The 17,128-nt window shown below is 36.8% G+C and overlaps 1 protein-coding gene across 2 annotated transcripts in view; it reads right to left on the bottom strand.

Annotated features, from left to right (window-relative positions):
* The window catches only part of GRID2 (glutamate receptor, ionotropic, delta 2), a 1,517,061-nt gene that overhangs the window by 37,221 nt on the left and 1,462,712 nt on the right, over window positions 1-17,128 (bottom strand). The window lies entirely within an intron of this gene.

Here is a 17,128-nt window from a genome sequence, read left to right as displayed (position 1 = left end):
TCACTCTCTCCAATTTGTTCTGCGTACAAAACCCTGAGATCTCCTTACAAAACTAAATTGAATCATGTCACTTCCATGCTTATAACCCTTATATGGATTCCTACTGCACTTGGTATAAAATATAAAGTCCTTAATATGATGAACAAGTTTGTACTATCTGACCTCTTTCCTACCACTGCAGTCCAGCAGTCTCTCTAATTACACTAACCTAAAGGCTTGGATTTGCCAATATCTTTCAGGAGGTTTAACACATGCTATTTCCTCTGTCTAGAATAGCTTTTCTCTTCTCTTTACCTGACTAATATTTACTAATCCTTCAGGTCTCAGCTCTAGACTACTCTGAAAACTTTCACCTGGAATTAACACATTCCAATCTGTTCATATCTTGGCCAAAGCAAGTCACATGACCACACCTGAATTTAACAGGACTGGGAAATACAATCTTCCATCATGGATATAAACTAATTATTGATGAATAGTTATACAGTCTACAACAATTAGCTTGCAATAAGACAATAAAGATGAGTGAATATATTAAGTTTCCTTGCTTTTGGTTGGAATTATATCAACTAAGTGTGAGCACACTAGTGGTTTCATGCTGACAAGAAACTTGACTGTATCTGTATATATGATTCCAATGAAAATGGGAGTTAAATTAAGTATTACTACATAAACTCAATTTTCTTGAGAGATGGAAACCTTTCATATGAGGGCAAATGTGGGAAACAATTGTCTTTGCAGGGGGAAGTTTACTATTTACTGACCTAAATAATCTGAAATATTTAATTAATGTTTGATATGCTAAGAGACACTCATTTTATTTTATTTTTAAATTTTTTATAGAGACAGGGTCTTGCTAAGTTGTCTATGCTTGTCTCGAACTCCTGGCCTCAAATGACCCTCCTGCCTCATCCTTCCCAAATGCTAGAACTACAGGTGTGAGCAATGATGCCTAGCTGAAACCCAAACATTTAAAATGTAGACTTCTAGTGATAATGTCCTTTGTATTTTGTTTAAGTCAAATCTAGTGGTGGGGATTTGAGGTGTAGAAGGTAGGATCATGGCAATCTACTCTATCCCCTCTCTCTCTCTCCCCCTTTCTCTCACAGGTGTTCACTTTTCATGAAATCTTTGATATCTTAAAGCTATTTGCAGAAATTTGCAGATGGAGATAGCTTGTTGTGAAATACCCATTTTACTTGAAAATATAATTATAGTCATGATATTATCAATAAAAAGGAAAGGAACTAACACTCTTTGAGCTTTTACTATGGCATCATATGTAAATTTTCCAAACAACTCCAAGAAACTATATTATTAGTTCCATTTTACAACTAAAAGTCATTAGCTGCTGAGAGATTAAGAATGTGCCTAAGGATACAAAGATAGTACATGGTAAGGTAAGAATAAAACCTCAAATTTGTCTGTCTCCAAAGCTCAACCTGTTACCTCAATGATGGTGATCTGGAGGCCCTTTCAAGTCCCTTAAAACAAAAGTCATTCACAACCTCAGGTTTTGGGCTCATTGAGTGATTTTTTTTTTTTTTTTTTTTTGAGCAAGTCTGTAACGTAACAAGGTAGGATTACCATAAATACAATAAAAAATTGGAGCTATGCCATTACTTCAGGCTTTTATCTCTTAGATTTAATGCCAATATCTTAAACTACGTAAAAAAATCAAATATCCCTTTATTATTTTAAATAATGTATCATTATCACTTCTAAAACAATAATGGATTTAATTATTAATAACTATTAACGAATAGTAAACCATTATTATTTTAGAAGCCCCAACAGACTATCTGAAATAGTGAGTGACTACCAAAAAAACTTTAAAGAGCCGAATATAGGTACATCAACCAGGCAATGTAAGCAGGCTTACCTCCTGCTAAACAGCACGTTGAGGCAGCGTGGTTAATGGGGATTAAGGCATAGTCTCAGGAGCCAGAATGCTTGATTTCAAGTTTGACTATACTATTGTTAGCTATGTAGCCTTGGACAAACAACTTCTATTTTGTCCAATTTCCTGTCTTGTAAGATTGGATAATAATAGGATGCATCTCCTGGGGTTGTTACAAGTGTGATATGAATTAAAATTTGTAGGATGCTTAGAGCAGTGCCTAGCAGCAGACTAAGCGCTATATTAGATCTTAAAATATAAGGACATTTCTATTAAGTCATGTTCACTGATTTCTTCATTATTTATTATCTATTGTGTGTTAATCATTATCATCACCATGAATAACAATAACACATTTCAGGATTTCACTATAGTGGTCATGTAGGCTGGCCAACCCTGAACTTGTTTCCACCAAATGAGTTAATATAGAAGAAAACATTATGTTATTGACTAGCCAATGTCCACATTGCCCTAAAGAAAATGTGCTTCATATTTTCTATCATTTAATGCCTGAAATTATAATTTGAGCTGGGAACACTTCCATCATTTTTGTAAAGAACCAGAGTTACATTGATCAATGTAGGTAAAATTACACTTCTCAAAGAGGCAATATCAGTTTTTCTAAATAATACGGAGGCTTAGATAGAAAATGAAATAACTTGAAGAGTTGGTGATTTTTTTTATTCCAATGGAAGACTTTGCCTTTGAAAGAAAAAAATAAAATTACATGTGGAAAATGAACTGTTGGCTGTATGCATAAAACTTTCTTTGGGTTGTATACAGTACAGAAGGTAGGGGTAATGACAAAAAAGAAAAAGTCCTTTTTGAATAACCAAGGCTTACGACTATTGGGACACATTGGATGACCACAGTGGCTCCTTTGTGTAATCAAATGTATACTTAGAGAAATAGTGACTTTTTACTGATTCCATTTGTTTAGTAATAGAACAACATTTTTTCTCCCTTTGGTCTTTTTTACGTAACAACTTCTCATTCAGCTTCTCACTGAGCCAACAGCCCTGGGTTTTGATTTCACAATGTTTGCTTGCAATTTGATGATGCATCTTGGTCTCAGGATGACAGGCAAGAGGATTTCATGAACTCAGACTTTATTAGTATTAATATTCCCAAAAACTTCATTTAGACGATGCGTATTGCACTTGGATGACTACACTTCAAAATGAATTTGTAGCAAAGACTTATTTATTAATGTTTAATGTTGCTTTTGTAACCACATAAACTATTTTATTAAAGGCTTCAAATTTATTCTGGTTCCTTCTAAAGGACGAAAGTTCGTGAGTCAGGGCAAAAATTAATGGTTTGCAAAGTTCCCTTTTGAACTTTTCTCTAAAATTTGCCTTAAAAAATTTAAAATAAACCTTTTCTGTAGACCACCCTGAGATTTTTATTTGTTGCTGTTGTTTTCCTACTAGCCTCATACACTCCCACCCCTAAGATAAATAACATCAGGCCACAGTTTGTTGTCTGGGCTGTTGGTGATAGAATTATACAAGTTCATTCTTCCGCATTAACTTGGTGAACTAGTTCTAAAGGGAAACATCATTTTTTGATACGCTAACAGAGACTAATTTCATTTTATTTTTAGTTTAATTTTGTGTTGGGAGAGATGGATTTTTGTGGTGGTGATTTTATGTATGTTATCAAATTTTGTAACTTTTGATTTCCATAAGGAAAACCAAAAATTCACTACTGACAATCTTGCAGTCAACAGTTCAACGTGTTTTACCTTAGCAGATTGCAAATCATTTTACACTCTTATAAAAATGACTTATAAAATGGATGAGCAAATCAGGAAGATGAGCCTAATCTCATGACTAGTTATTCTAAGGAAAAGGAGAGAGTGAGAATTAGGAATGATGGCGAAGAAAAAATGGGGGAAAATATTACTGGAGAATTTTGTTTCTTCTAATTACAGTGCTGGGTGTTTTCATATGTATTAAGCCAACTATTGTTCTCAGCTATCCTCTGAGGGAGAACTTTTATCATTCTGGTTTTACAAACAAATGCTTTGAGATTAAGTGAGTTTGAGTAACCTGCTGCCAGTTTACCAGCAGAAAGCAGCAGAGTTTCAATGCACATCTAAGGAGGTCTTAACTATAAAGCCTATCCACCATGATTAAAAGACCTTTATAGAGAAAGGATACATTTAAGAAGAGTTTTAACAAGGAAGGTTTTGGGCAAGGTAAAAATCAAGTTGTAATTATGGTTAACAAAATAGCTTTGCTGCCTGTTCTGTGGCCTGGGGACATTCCTACTTTTAGGTCTGTTTTACATAGACCATTTAATTCTGAAAACCTTAAAGTGACAGAATTATTTACATTTATGAAATGTACCTAATATTCGTGTCATTAGCATCGACAGATCCTGCAGATTTGGAAATTTGACACTGAGTTCTAATTTGTGGTTACTTATTGATCACTATTGATATTTGAAAGCAAATTGGGAAAAACTAAACTTGAGTTTTGTTTAAACTCAAGCACTGAAATGTTTGGAATTTGGGGAAGTCTGTTTCCTTGGGTAGGTATTTATAGACAGGTAGGTAGGTAGACAGACAGAGTGACAGACAGATGGAGATAGAGAACTCTATGTGAATGCCTATTAATCCCATTCAGACAGATACATCATTTTAACAAGAAGTTAATGTGGAAAACATCCTCCTTTGTTTCAATAGGCAGGCCATTTCAGAAGCAGGCACCTGGGGAAAATTTCTATGTTGGAAACTAGTTTTGATCTACTTTGTAAATAAGGAAGCCAGAGCACTTTTGAGTGTCTGAGAGCAGAGCTCAGACAGGAATTTCGGTAGTGAACCTGTGTGAGGCATGCTGAAAGGCCCATATGCTAATTCTGCTATGGGCTATTTTGAAGGATATATAAAAGCGCATGAAAGTCTCAGACAGAAAAGAAGATATGTCAGTGTATATATATATATAGTTGCAATTCCCAAAAGTGACCAATTGTTCAGAGATAATTAACATGAAACCTAAAACAAGCATTTTAGAAAGCCTCCCTAATTTGATGGTAGGGTGAAGTAACAGCAATAAAAATTGTCGAATTCTTAAGAAGCAATAACTGCATTGATTTCAGTTGTAAAACTGATACAAATATGTTGGTAATGCTGCTAAGCCATCAGCATCATTTCCTACTTTAGGGCTATGCTTTCAAATAATCTTTCTTTTTTATTATTTGCAGTTTCTCTTTTTTTTTTTTCGATTTTTTAAAGTGACCCCACATATGCACAACAAAAGCAAATGTTTGCTTGGGATGTGTTGTTTTCTTAGCATCATTATGGAGAGAAGGTAAGGAAAGGACATTTGTACTATAGCAGTGTGAGAAGCTGCCTTTTTCAAAAGCATTTTTGTAATGTGACCATTAGCTGCTGATGGAGTTGCCATGGTTATAAGAGGTCCACTGTAGGAGAAATCTTCATTTATTATCAGATTTTGACAGCAGCGGTCAGAATGCTTGATGGGGGAAAAAAATATAAGAACAACATAAAAGAGCCTCGGCCATTTTAACCACACAAAGAGTTGAGTTATAAGATTAAAAAAATATTCAACAATAAAGTCATGGATGAGTTGAGTGCCAAGAAAAATCTTGCTTTTGAAATAAAATATATTCCTGTAAACAGCCGAGGCAGAAAATCATACTCTACTAAAGAAACAGGAGAGAAATGGCAGCAGGCATAAACCTGCTGAATTGTATATGATTAAATTATTTGATGTAATAGTTTACATTGATTGTGCTTCTTTCTATGCTTTCTTTCTCATGCAAAAATCTGGGTGATTTAAGCTACAACTTTAAGAGTTACTGAGTTTCATGTGTCTCTCGTGGCATTTTAGAGAAAAGCCTTTGTACTAGATGTACCTGAAAGCCCTGGAAATATTATTGTCACATAAAAAGTATAATAAATCCTCTTACATAGGCCTCACTATGCTATGGATTCACATTCTCCGTGGAAAATCTATGATATGCATGTTAGCTTTCTCCTATGGTCTTCTGTAATGGGACTCTGATAGGGGTTTTATGTTTTTGCCTCTTTAGAATAGCTGCTGATTTTTCTTGATGCTTCAGTCTCTACAGGGGAACCACGGTCTGTCTCTAGTTTCAAAAATATTAATATGTAATACATTATGTAGAATTTATTTCTGGTTGGATCAGGAGAAGAGATCCTATCCTTGCTGGATTCTGTGCCAAGATGGGTCTGTGATGTTTCTCAGTCTGCTGAACAGAAGCAAAACTTGGCTTACAAAAACAGTGAGCAAAAGGGATGCAGACTCTCAAGGCCCAGGCTTTCTGGGGATAAAAGCTGACAGATGCACAGAAAGAGGGCTAGTAGTGGTGGAAAGTGTATGATCTTTTAGAGAGGAGAAGGGATAAGTGAGGGGTCCTGAGGGAAAGCCTGCCCATCTGGAATGAGTCTGCATACCGCAAGCTCCGTGGTGACATCGGAGTCTTCTGCTTGACTCAGCTGTCACTGACTCTGCTCAGAAGGCCTCACCCCAGGTCCTGCGGCTTATTCTCTTCCCTGTCCTGCTGTAGTCTCCATCTTCTCTAAAACAATTTACTCAGCTGGCTTTTAAAACCATACTAATGATTTTACTGTGGTTTATAAGGGCATTCAGGGGACAAACTCCTCACAAATCAGACAGCTGTGCAGTCTCATGTATCTTCATCAGCTGTACACAGGTTCTCACTGTCACCAACATCTTCATAGACTAGTGGATGCTTCCTGTCCTCTCTCCCTTGCCTTCCATTTGCTGATAACCTATTGCACTCTGTTTTCACTGTCTTTGCTCCACTGAATCTACTCTCCCAAGGTCACTAATGACTTAGTTGTCAACTGCAACAGATGATTTTCAGTCATGACCTTCTTGCCTCTATTCTCTTAGTCTCAGTGGTGCCCCTGCTCCCCAACCTACTCCTGTGGGTTCTCATTTATGGAGCACTGCATATATACCAAGAATTTAGCAAAGTTTTTACAAATCACGAGGTAGGCATAGATCAGGACACTGAGATTTAGAGAGTTCAAGTAACTTACTGAGCAGTCTGCTTCCTGGCCAAAAACCTATGAGTGATTTTCAGGGCCAACTCCAGTCAGTGACGAAGGCTTTGCCCAGCAGGTGTCATGGGGGAAACCTGCCCTCCCCACGCCGGGCTTGGTGCGCAGCCAGTGCGGCACAGTTTACAAAGGGAGTTGCAGTCAAGGCCTCAGGCCTCCCTGGCAGACCATAGTTTATGCATATTTGCATGCCTACCGCCGGTACCATCATTCACAGCTCTCTTTTTTGGGGGCCTTTGGCAGGGGCCACCTTCAGGTGCCTCTGCTGAAACCACCTTACGGGGAAGAAAGGGAAAATCTTGGCACTTGTCCCTACTCTGACTCAGTATTCAGTACTTTTCCACTCTTGGTTCTTTTTTGTTTTTCTCTTGTCAACCCCCTGTCCTGCTTAAGCCTTTTGTTTGGGGGTCCCTCAGCAATAACATGACAACAATATCTGTGGTGATCCACCTCATCTTGACCAATGTGATGGGCAAGTGGAATGGGATTTTGGGGAGCCAGTGCTCTCTCGGCTCTCCAGTTCAGCCTGTTGATTATACTGCTGCAGGAAGAGATTAAAGGCTTGACTGTCGCTTTCATTTTTTGGCTTGTTGTTTTAATCAGCTGATCTGAGACCTGGCAGCTTAGCTGTCTCCAGCACAGCTGAGCTCCACACTTACCTGGTTCACACTGTATGAACTGGAGATGAGATTAAAAGTCAGTGAGTTCTTAACTACCATCTAGGCTGCACTCATATTTTCTGAGCAAGTTTTCTGAATTGTTTCCATGAGATCCACATCCCTTATTTGTTTTCAGTCTTCTGCAATTTTACTCTTTGTAAGAGATTTATTCTCTCCTATGAATTTCACCACCATTCACCTATGAATTTCACCACCAAAATTGAAGAAGATGACTCTTTGCCATCCCTAATCTCTCTTTTGCACTCAGAATGATAATTCCAGTGGTCTACTAGATATATCTGTTTGGATGGTCCAGAGACAACTCATTCATGTATTCATGTATTCATTCATATATTTAATATATTTATTGAGTATTACCTAATGTGCCAGGCTCTGTATTAGGCCCTAGAGATACAGGGATGAGTAAGAAAGCACAGTCGGTCTGCTGTCCTGGAACTTGCACATACACAATTTTAGAGATAGATGCTGAAGCTGAACCATTTAATTATACATGCATTGGGCACCATAAATCAAAGTGCAGAGTGTTATAGAGTAAGTACTAAAAAGCTCCTAACTTAGCTTGGTGTTTCAAAAAATGATTCTCTGGGCCAGGCACGGTGGCTCATGCCTATAATCCCAGCACTTTGGGAGGCTGAGGTGGGTGGATCACCTGAGATCAGGAGTTTGAGACCAGCCTGGCCAATATGGTGAAACTCCACCTCTACTAAAAACACAAAAATTAGCTGGGCGTGGTAGTGGGTGCCTGTAATCCTAGCTACTCGGGAGGCTGAGGCAGGAGAATCGCTTGAACCTGGGAGGTGGAGGTTGCAGTGAGCCAACATTGTGCCACTGCACTCCAGCCTGGGCAACAAAGTGAGACTGTTTCAAAAAAAAAAAAAAAAGATTATCTGAGGAAGCGGTTATTAGTAGAGTTAGCAAGTAGCAGAAGAAAGGGGAGGGGAGAGAGAAAGAGTGTCACAGGTAGCAGAAATAGCGTTGAAGAAGAAATACAACACAGTTGGAGTACAGAGGTGGTGTGATTCCAGTAATACCTGGAAATCCAGAGGTTTTATTTCTTTTCTAAACTGTAATCTGAATTTAGAGGTTTTTCAGTCATGTCTCATCCTGAATTTCCAGTCTATAGATTGAAATCTACTAGAACTTGATATTTTACTCAGCAGATCTGTAAGTGGGTTGCTGACTAAATGTCCTCTTCTTTAGCTCCTGGATATTCTTACTAAAAACCCTGGAACAGGCCAGGCGTGGTGGCTCACGCATATAATCCCAGCACTTTGGGAGGCCAAGGTGGGCGGATCATGAGGTCAGGAGTTTGAGACCAGCCTGACCAACATAGTGAAACCTCATCTCTACTAAGAAAATACAAAAATTAGCCAGGCATGGTGGTGCACATCTGTAATCCCAGCTACTCGGGAGGCGGAGGCAGGAGAATCACTGGAACTCAAGAGGCGGAGGTGGCAGTGAGCCGAGATGATGCCACTGTGCTCCACCTTGGGCGACAGAGCCAGACTTTGTCTCAAAACAACAACCAACAACAACAACAACAACAACAAAGAAGCTCTGGAACGTGGTGCAGTGAGGACTTCTCTCTCCCCTACTGGACAACTAGTAGGGGACACCATCAATTGTCCCTCCTCTTCCCTCCCCACTTATTCCTCTCAGTCTCTTATTTTCTCCCTTTACTCAACTTCATATGGTCACCCATGTAGCCTCTCTTCTGATAATTACAAGGCTTTGATTAAAGGATCAGCAGGTAACTCAGTGAAGGACATAGAGTAGAGAAATTACATATAATTTGGGATTGTTTTGATGACTTCCTACTAGTGTATTTCACAAGTTAGCTGCATACTTTAAAAAACTTTAATAAAGTATTATATACCTACAAAAGAATATGTGTGACATATATTTAAGTTAAAAGCATAATAAGTAAGTACCTATGAAGCTACGACGCAACATAAAATTATAGACCATCAAATTATGACCTTAGTTCTGTAAAGGCGGTTGGCTGCCTAGTCTGTCTTCCTTCCCATTGCAGAGATTGTCTTTACTCCACCTCAGGAAGATGACAATCCCGCATATGCCTGAACATTTTACCTAGCAGACATGGCTCCCTGGAAATAGCATGGTGGTTTTAAAACCAGGAGTATTTGTCCTTTTTGAATATTACAGAAGTTTGAGGAAACGGTGAATCAGGATGGTAGCCAAACTTCTTTAGGACTCATTTTGTGTCTTTTATATATGTTTAATGTCTTCATCATTCACATTTTAATAGTAACTCATTTTATTGCCCGAAACCACCTTCATCAAGGAGGATCATTCTAACGGAAAGAATATTTGTCTGTTGACAGAGAGCCTTAGAAGTGGTGATAGTATGTTCTTTAGAATGGACTCTCCCTTTAAAGAAAGAAATCAAATCAGATATTGTGAAGAATGTGGTCTGTCTTTAATTGGTTACCAGTTTGTTATTTTACTAAATGATAGAATAAAAATTAGAAGATTCTATAATATATGATTCCTAGAATACAGGGTTTATGTCTTACTCAACTGAGAATGCATGGTTACCTCAAAGTGTGCTTGATGCACAGAGGGCAGGTAATAAATATTTGCTGTTACACTGATCCATTGGTCAAACTACTGAATTTACTCAAATTATACATGTTGATGATATCTTTATATCCCCTGGGGGAAATACTAAGTTCATAAAAGCCACTGAAAAATTATCTTAAATAGAATTACAAGTTTTAAAAGCCATTGAAAAAATTATATTGAATAGAATTAAATGACATGAGCTGCATCTGGTGCAAACATATAGTCACTATGGCCGGTCCAAGCTGGTTGTGTGTAGCTAACATCAATTCTGATTGGTCCATACCCTAATCTCCCGGTCTGTGCCCATTTTTGTTGATTTGTGCTTTCATTCTGATTTGCCTGTGTCTGTAAAATACAGTTGTTCAATATTTGCAATATAATTCTTGGCTTCACCATTTATGTATATTTAATATGTAATTTATTCATTTATTTCTCAAAAATTATTAAGTATCTCCTATGTGATATTTTTGGTAATACTAATATTCTTAAATGATGGACCCTGCTCAAGAGTTACTCACATAGTAATGACTGACTGTGATATTATAGGATGAATGAAGTTCTATCAGCAACAGGTATAAAACATCATGGAAAAATACGTGATTCATTCTGGTAGGGGCTAAGTGGAGGATGGCTTGGTCTTTAAATAATGTGTTGAAGCTTAGCCTATCCAATAGGTGAAAGTCATATCAGACAAAGGGAAAATTATAAAGACAGTAAGTAGATGTAAGTATGTTTGAGAAACTCCACTTACCAGTGTACCCAGAACACAGAGAAGTTGGAGTGAGATAACCTGGGGTGGTTACATGGTTTTCAGTATCCGTTTGGAAGAAGTTTAGAATTTTCTTTGAAGGCAATGAAGAGACATTGAAAACTTTTTAGTAGGGGAAACAAATAGACCTATGCATTAGAAAGATAGGTATGGCTGCTTTGTTTGTAAAGATATTCAATTCTCCAGAACAAGAAACTAGTGTATGGTAAAATACGAGGCAAAGATGATGAGTACCTTGGCTTGTAACAGTGGAGATGGAGAACAGGAGACGGAGCTGCAAGTCCGTCTGGAGAAAACTCTCAGGAAGTGGTCCATAAACATGGGTGTTGAGAAAGTGGGAGGCCAAGGCCAACCGGCAGTTTTCAGTTTGAGGGATTGGGTGGATTGTAAAACCATTAATATAGATGAAGAATCTAGGAGATAATTTCTTTTTTGGGGAGGACACAAGGATTAGAAGGTATGAAGAGGATGAACTTGATTCTAGATATGTGTTTGAAGTGACATTGATGTGTTGATTTGTGATAAGGCTGTAAATATTTAATAGAAAGAGTATAAATTTTGAGTTTGGAAATTTGTGTTGAAGTTCCTGGTCCATAACTCACTAGTGGTATGATTCTGAATAATTTCCTTGATTCTCTCATCTGTAATTTGTGAGTAATAACTAGCATATAACCTTGGGGTGGGATTAAACATAATAAGGGTTATAAAGTATATAATAAATAAATATATAGTACTTAGTAGAGTATTAAGAAATTACTGGCCAGGCGGGGTGGCTCACGCCTGTAATCCTAGCACTTTGGGAGGCCAAGGTGGGCAGATCACTTTCAGGAGTTTGAAACCAGCCTGGCCAACATGGTGAAACCCCATCTCTACTAAAAATACAAAAAATTAGCCAGGTGTGGTGGTGGACACCTGTAATCCCAGCTACTTGGGAGACTGAGACAGGAGAATTGCTTGAACCTGGGAGGCGGAGGTTGCAGTGAGCTGAGATCATGCCATTGCACTCCAGCCTGGGCAGCAGAGCAAGACTCCATCTCAAAAAAAAAAAAAATATATATATATATATATTTTTTTTTTCTCTTTTTCTTGATTTTGAGCTTCTTCAACTATAGAATTAGAAATCAGAAAGAGAATTTACTCTTCTCACTTAATCTTGTTATTACAAAGGCTAAATAAAACAATCCCTGAACAAGAAAAATGGAGACGAATTTTAGAGATTAAATAAATAATTCAATTATAGGTCTTTTAAAGGCAAACATGCTTAAAGTATACAGTTACAACAGCAACTAACTTTTATTGCATTTTTATGATTTGACAGACACTATGCTAAGTATTTTATATACATTATTTCCTTCAATACTCACAGCAATCCTAGAGAGTAGATACCGTTATTATAACAATTTGACAGAAAAAGAAGCTGAGCTTAAAAGGTTTGATAAGAGCAACAGCTCATCAGTGGTGGAGTTGGGATTTGAATTAATGCTTTCTCACTTTAGACACCAGAACTAAAAACTATTTCCTTTATTACATCTGAATATTTAGCTTTTGTTAACCCAGACATTGCTGAAATATAAAAATTCTTTGTGCACACATAGTTAGCATGGTGAGCAAATTCTAACCACCCAATTCAAAGAATTTAAGTTGCTAAAAATGTCTTCAATTTTATTGACACTTTGATCTATCCATTACCTAACTTACATTTTTTAATATTCTATCCCTTTTTGACTATTTAATATTCTATCCCTTTTTAAGAGCTACATTAATCCTTTTGTTAGGTTGATAAATACACCACAACCTAAAAATGTGTTCAGCAAGACCTTTGAAATACACATCACAAAGTTTCAGACTCAACCAGGTTTAACTGTCCTCAGTCATTGAAAACAAAGTCTTCGATTTCCTGTAAAACTTCGTTGAGTAATGGAGTATAATCAGAACGATCTGAATTTTTAAAAATGGGGATTAATAAAGGACTTGAAAATGTTTTACTGACAAATCTCAGGATGCAAACATTGTATCTGTAAATCCCACAGCCAAACTGTTCACTGGGAAGAGAAAACAGCAACAACAACAACAACAACTAGGTTTTTCTTGCTATGCTCTGTAATACAAAGCACTGGAGGAGGTTTATAAACCCATCAAAGGTATCAATTAGCCCCATCATAGAGATCTTTTGAGGTGACTTATATTTATGCAGAACTCTACATTTTAGGAGATTACTGTGTAGTGGTTAAACTTTCCTCCTTTTGCCCTTTTGACCTGATGGAAAAAAGAAAGGTCATGTTTGCTCATTCAGGTATGACTAACCAATAACCTGAAAGAAGGTGTTTGGAGTTTGCTTCTTGCAAGCAGGGTCCATTTAATGATATCAGTTTGTGACGTATACAGATGCATCATTCCAGTGTGTGCAAAATTCTCAGTACAGTACCTGGTGTATAGAAAATGCCCAGCAGGTGTCTGTGACCATTTTTCTTTCTATTATTCTGTATTTACTTCCTGACTGTTTCATGAAATATTATCATTTTATTCGAAGGATAAACAGAGAAAATAAAAGGAGGTAAAATTAAATGAGCAAACTATACAGGCTTTAGCATGTTTGGCCTCAAATTTTGGTAGGGGAAGAGATTAATATAAGGTTTCTGGACCATCTAAGGCCTTGGTTGCCACATAATCATTGTTTCCTATTCCTTTTAATATTGCATCAAAAGTTGAATGAGGTTGCCTATCATTTAAAATGAGATAGAGAGCTACAAGTAGGGAATGAATGGCCTGCAATGGACATTTCTTAATATATACTCATTTGTTCTCTTCTTGCAGTCTTTTTTTTTTGGTGGGGGGATCTCACTCTCCAAACCTACTATTGGACTTCATTTTTTCATATCATTAAAATCTAATGTTATACACAGGAGCAGGGTAGACTCTTTTCTATGAGATTTGTTCTTTAATGATTCTGTGATGAAACAGACTTCATCAAAAAATACGGTCGGGTGGTAGGAAGTCAAGCACATGGTTTAAGAATAGAGACAGCAGCTTGAGACCAGGGAGAGAAATCTGCAATTTTGAATGGAGGAGGGAAATGCAACTTGGAGTGAATGGGAAACATCAGGGAGTCAATCAGACTGCACAGGAAACGTCCAGGAAAAGATGCTTGTTCTATCTGCTGGAACTAACTGCCCATGCCATACTGCATGGTGTATTTGCTTAGTGACCTGGCTTTTGTGAGTCTTGCTCAGACTACTGGAATCACGTGGAGGATATTGCAGCAAACATTTAGGTCTAGTGATGAGTGGGTATGAGATCACCATCAGTATTAAGTATTTATTAAGTGTGTAGGAAAACTATAGGTTTCATCAAAGAAACTCAATCTCCCTATGGATCTAATTGATGCCTTGTAATTTTTCATTGTTTGAAAATGTGTAACACTGCCTTGTGAGCGGAAGTAGCCCTTCTGTGAACTGAAAACGAAAATCCAAAATACCATAAAAAGCTATGATGTGGGCAAGAAAGAAAAACACTTTATCTATAAAAAGATGAGGCTTTGGAGCATTTAGCAGCTTTCTCCTTAAAGAAAAAAGTCCCTTGGATTGAAATAAATTCTACCATTGTCTTCTGGTTTTATTCTAACCCAAGATTAGAAAGAAATAGCTTCTCACAAATTTGCAGTTGCTTAATCTACAGAAGTTTGCATCAGATTCTTCTGTTTATCTTGTCAAACTTATAAAATTGAGTTAGATTCAACTTAATATATATAGATAGTAGGATCTATAGGGAAGAAAATAAATCTTAAGTGTTTTTTCTCTTTTAAGTGTTTATGTTAATCTGAAATATCTGTAATATATTATCAAGGTTAAAATGTTATTACATAACTGAATGGAATTGTTACATTTTCTTTATATAGACATACTTAATACATACAATATATTTATATTTCATATAATATATAAATGTTATCATCCAAAAACTTTCAAAGAATTTTTACATTTCCTTATTTAATCATCCATCATCAGCTATGATTTATCTTTATCACAAGGACAATTTGATGCATGAAAAGCTTGGATAACTTTCTATGAGATTTTAAGAGTTATGAGTGGGGCTGAAAATTGACTCATAGAATTTCAGAAGAGAAAGAATGTTCTTGGATGGGAGATTAGATGATTTACCATCATTTTACAACTAGTTATTAGCAGTAGAACTCAAATGTCTTGACTTTCAGTTTTGTGTTTTATCCTCTGTACTGCATTGCCTTCTATGGAATTTTTTTTTTTTTTTTTAAGAATTCAGTACATGATTCTGCCCGGTTACCTGGCCACCAGGAATGGATTGAAACAAACATGCGGCTGGCGCGGTGGCTCACGCCTGTAATCCAGCACTTTGGGAGGCCAACGCGGGTGGATCACGAGGTCAGGAGATCGAGACCATCCTGGCTAACATGGGGAAACCCCGTCTCTACTAAAAATACAAAAATTTAGCCGGGCGTGTTGGCGGGCGCCTGCAGTCCCAGCTACTTGGGAGGCTGAGGCAGGAGAATGGTGTGAACCTGGGAGGCGGAGCTTGCAGTGAGCAGAGATAGCGCCACTGCACTCCAGAGCGAGACTCTCAAAAAAAAAAAAGTGCCAAGAGTTTCATTCAACATTTGATCAGTAAGTATTTACTGAGTACCTACTGTGTAAAAGCTATTGTTCTCGGTGCTTTGGATGAATAATCAAACAAAAAAGAAAAAATTCCTGCCTTCATGGAACTTAAAATAAAATTAAAGCAAACTATAGCTTCAAAGAAGGTGTCCTTGGCTTTTCCTAAAATGCATCAACTTAAGATTTCTGACCATTACGTCATTGGAACTTTGCCTGAATATGGAGGGTAAAAGTTATTTAAAATGACTACGCACAGAGGTATGACTAAGCAGTTGCTCAAGTGATGTCAATCTTCTGATAGAATTCTAGAATATGTCTCTTCCTTCCCCATGTCCAAACATAATTGAAAATAAAGTTTTGTATCCAAATCTTTATTTATGATTCTATTTTCCTGGAAATGCATATAGGGGTACATATACAAGCACACACCCATATGTATCTTATTTTGAAATCTTTTGTAAGTATTTCATGGATCATCTACAAAGCATTGTGCCTCTAAAATACTTTGTACTACATTTTAACAACATCATATTCTTTCCTGTATTACACTCTCTTGCATAAATATGTTTCTTACTCTATATTATAAGTCTCTCAAGATAATAAGTAGCAAGGGCCAGAATGTTCTCATTGAATTATAGTTGACTTGTTTTAACCCTTCAACTGCCTCCATCCTAACAGTAAAAAATAACTTTTTAAGATTTTTTATCTTAGCACTTGATGCTATAAAAAGCATATCACCTTTATGGAGACACTTACTGGCTAGAGTTTATAATTAGAATAAGGAACAAAAAAAACCTTATAAGCTATATATAGCATATAATTATTATGGTCTTAAATGTATGGTTATAAATATAGACAAAAATAAACACAAAAAAGAAAACATCTGTATCTGTGAAGTAGAAAATGCCTTTTTTTCATTCAAATTTCTTTGAACACTACCAGCAAATATATTTTTAAAACATAGCTAGCAGTGCTTAAGTAATGATCAAGTAATGCAACAAGGAGAATATAAGGACTCTGAAGTGTTCAGTTTCAATTCTTCACTAGTTATTCTAAAAAAACAAAACAAAGCAAAACAAAAAACACCTGTTACAGCATCAATACAGGCATCAGGAAGAAAGCTATCCATATTACATCCTTTAACCCAATAGGTATTTAATACTGAGAGAGTGACAATAAAAAAGCAACTTTAAAAGCTAAAACTGAGAAAATCTTCTCCTCCCACTCCCATACCCCATCCAGTTCCAACAGGACAAGAATTTAAAAAGAGCCAATATAGTCTTTAATTAGTTATTTTTGTATCTATGTCCAATATGGCAAACACGGACTGAAAAGAAAAAAAAAGCTTTCCACTTTAATTAGACTTTTCAAAGGAAGGGATAGAGAGAACTGACTGCAAAGCAGAGCTATAAAGAAGACTCTCATTGAATAGTTAGCAGGAAATCTTTTAATTATTGAAGCTGATAAAGCACTTTGTAAAGCTTC

Source organism: Colobus angolensis, unplaced genomic scaffold (genome assembly GCF_000951035.1).
Source record: "Colobus angolensis palliatus isolate OR3802 unplaced genomic scaffold, Cang.pa_1.0 Scaffold123, whole genome shotgun sequence".
Classification (NCBI taxonomy): domain Eukaryota; kingdom Metazoa; phylum Chordata; class Mammalia; order Primates; family Cercopithecidae; genus Colobus; species Colobus angolensis.
This window is presented reverse-complemented; position numbering and strand designations above follow the sequence as displayed.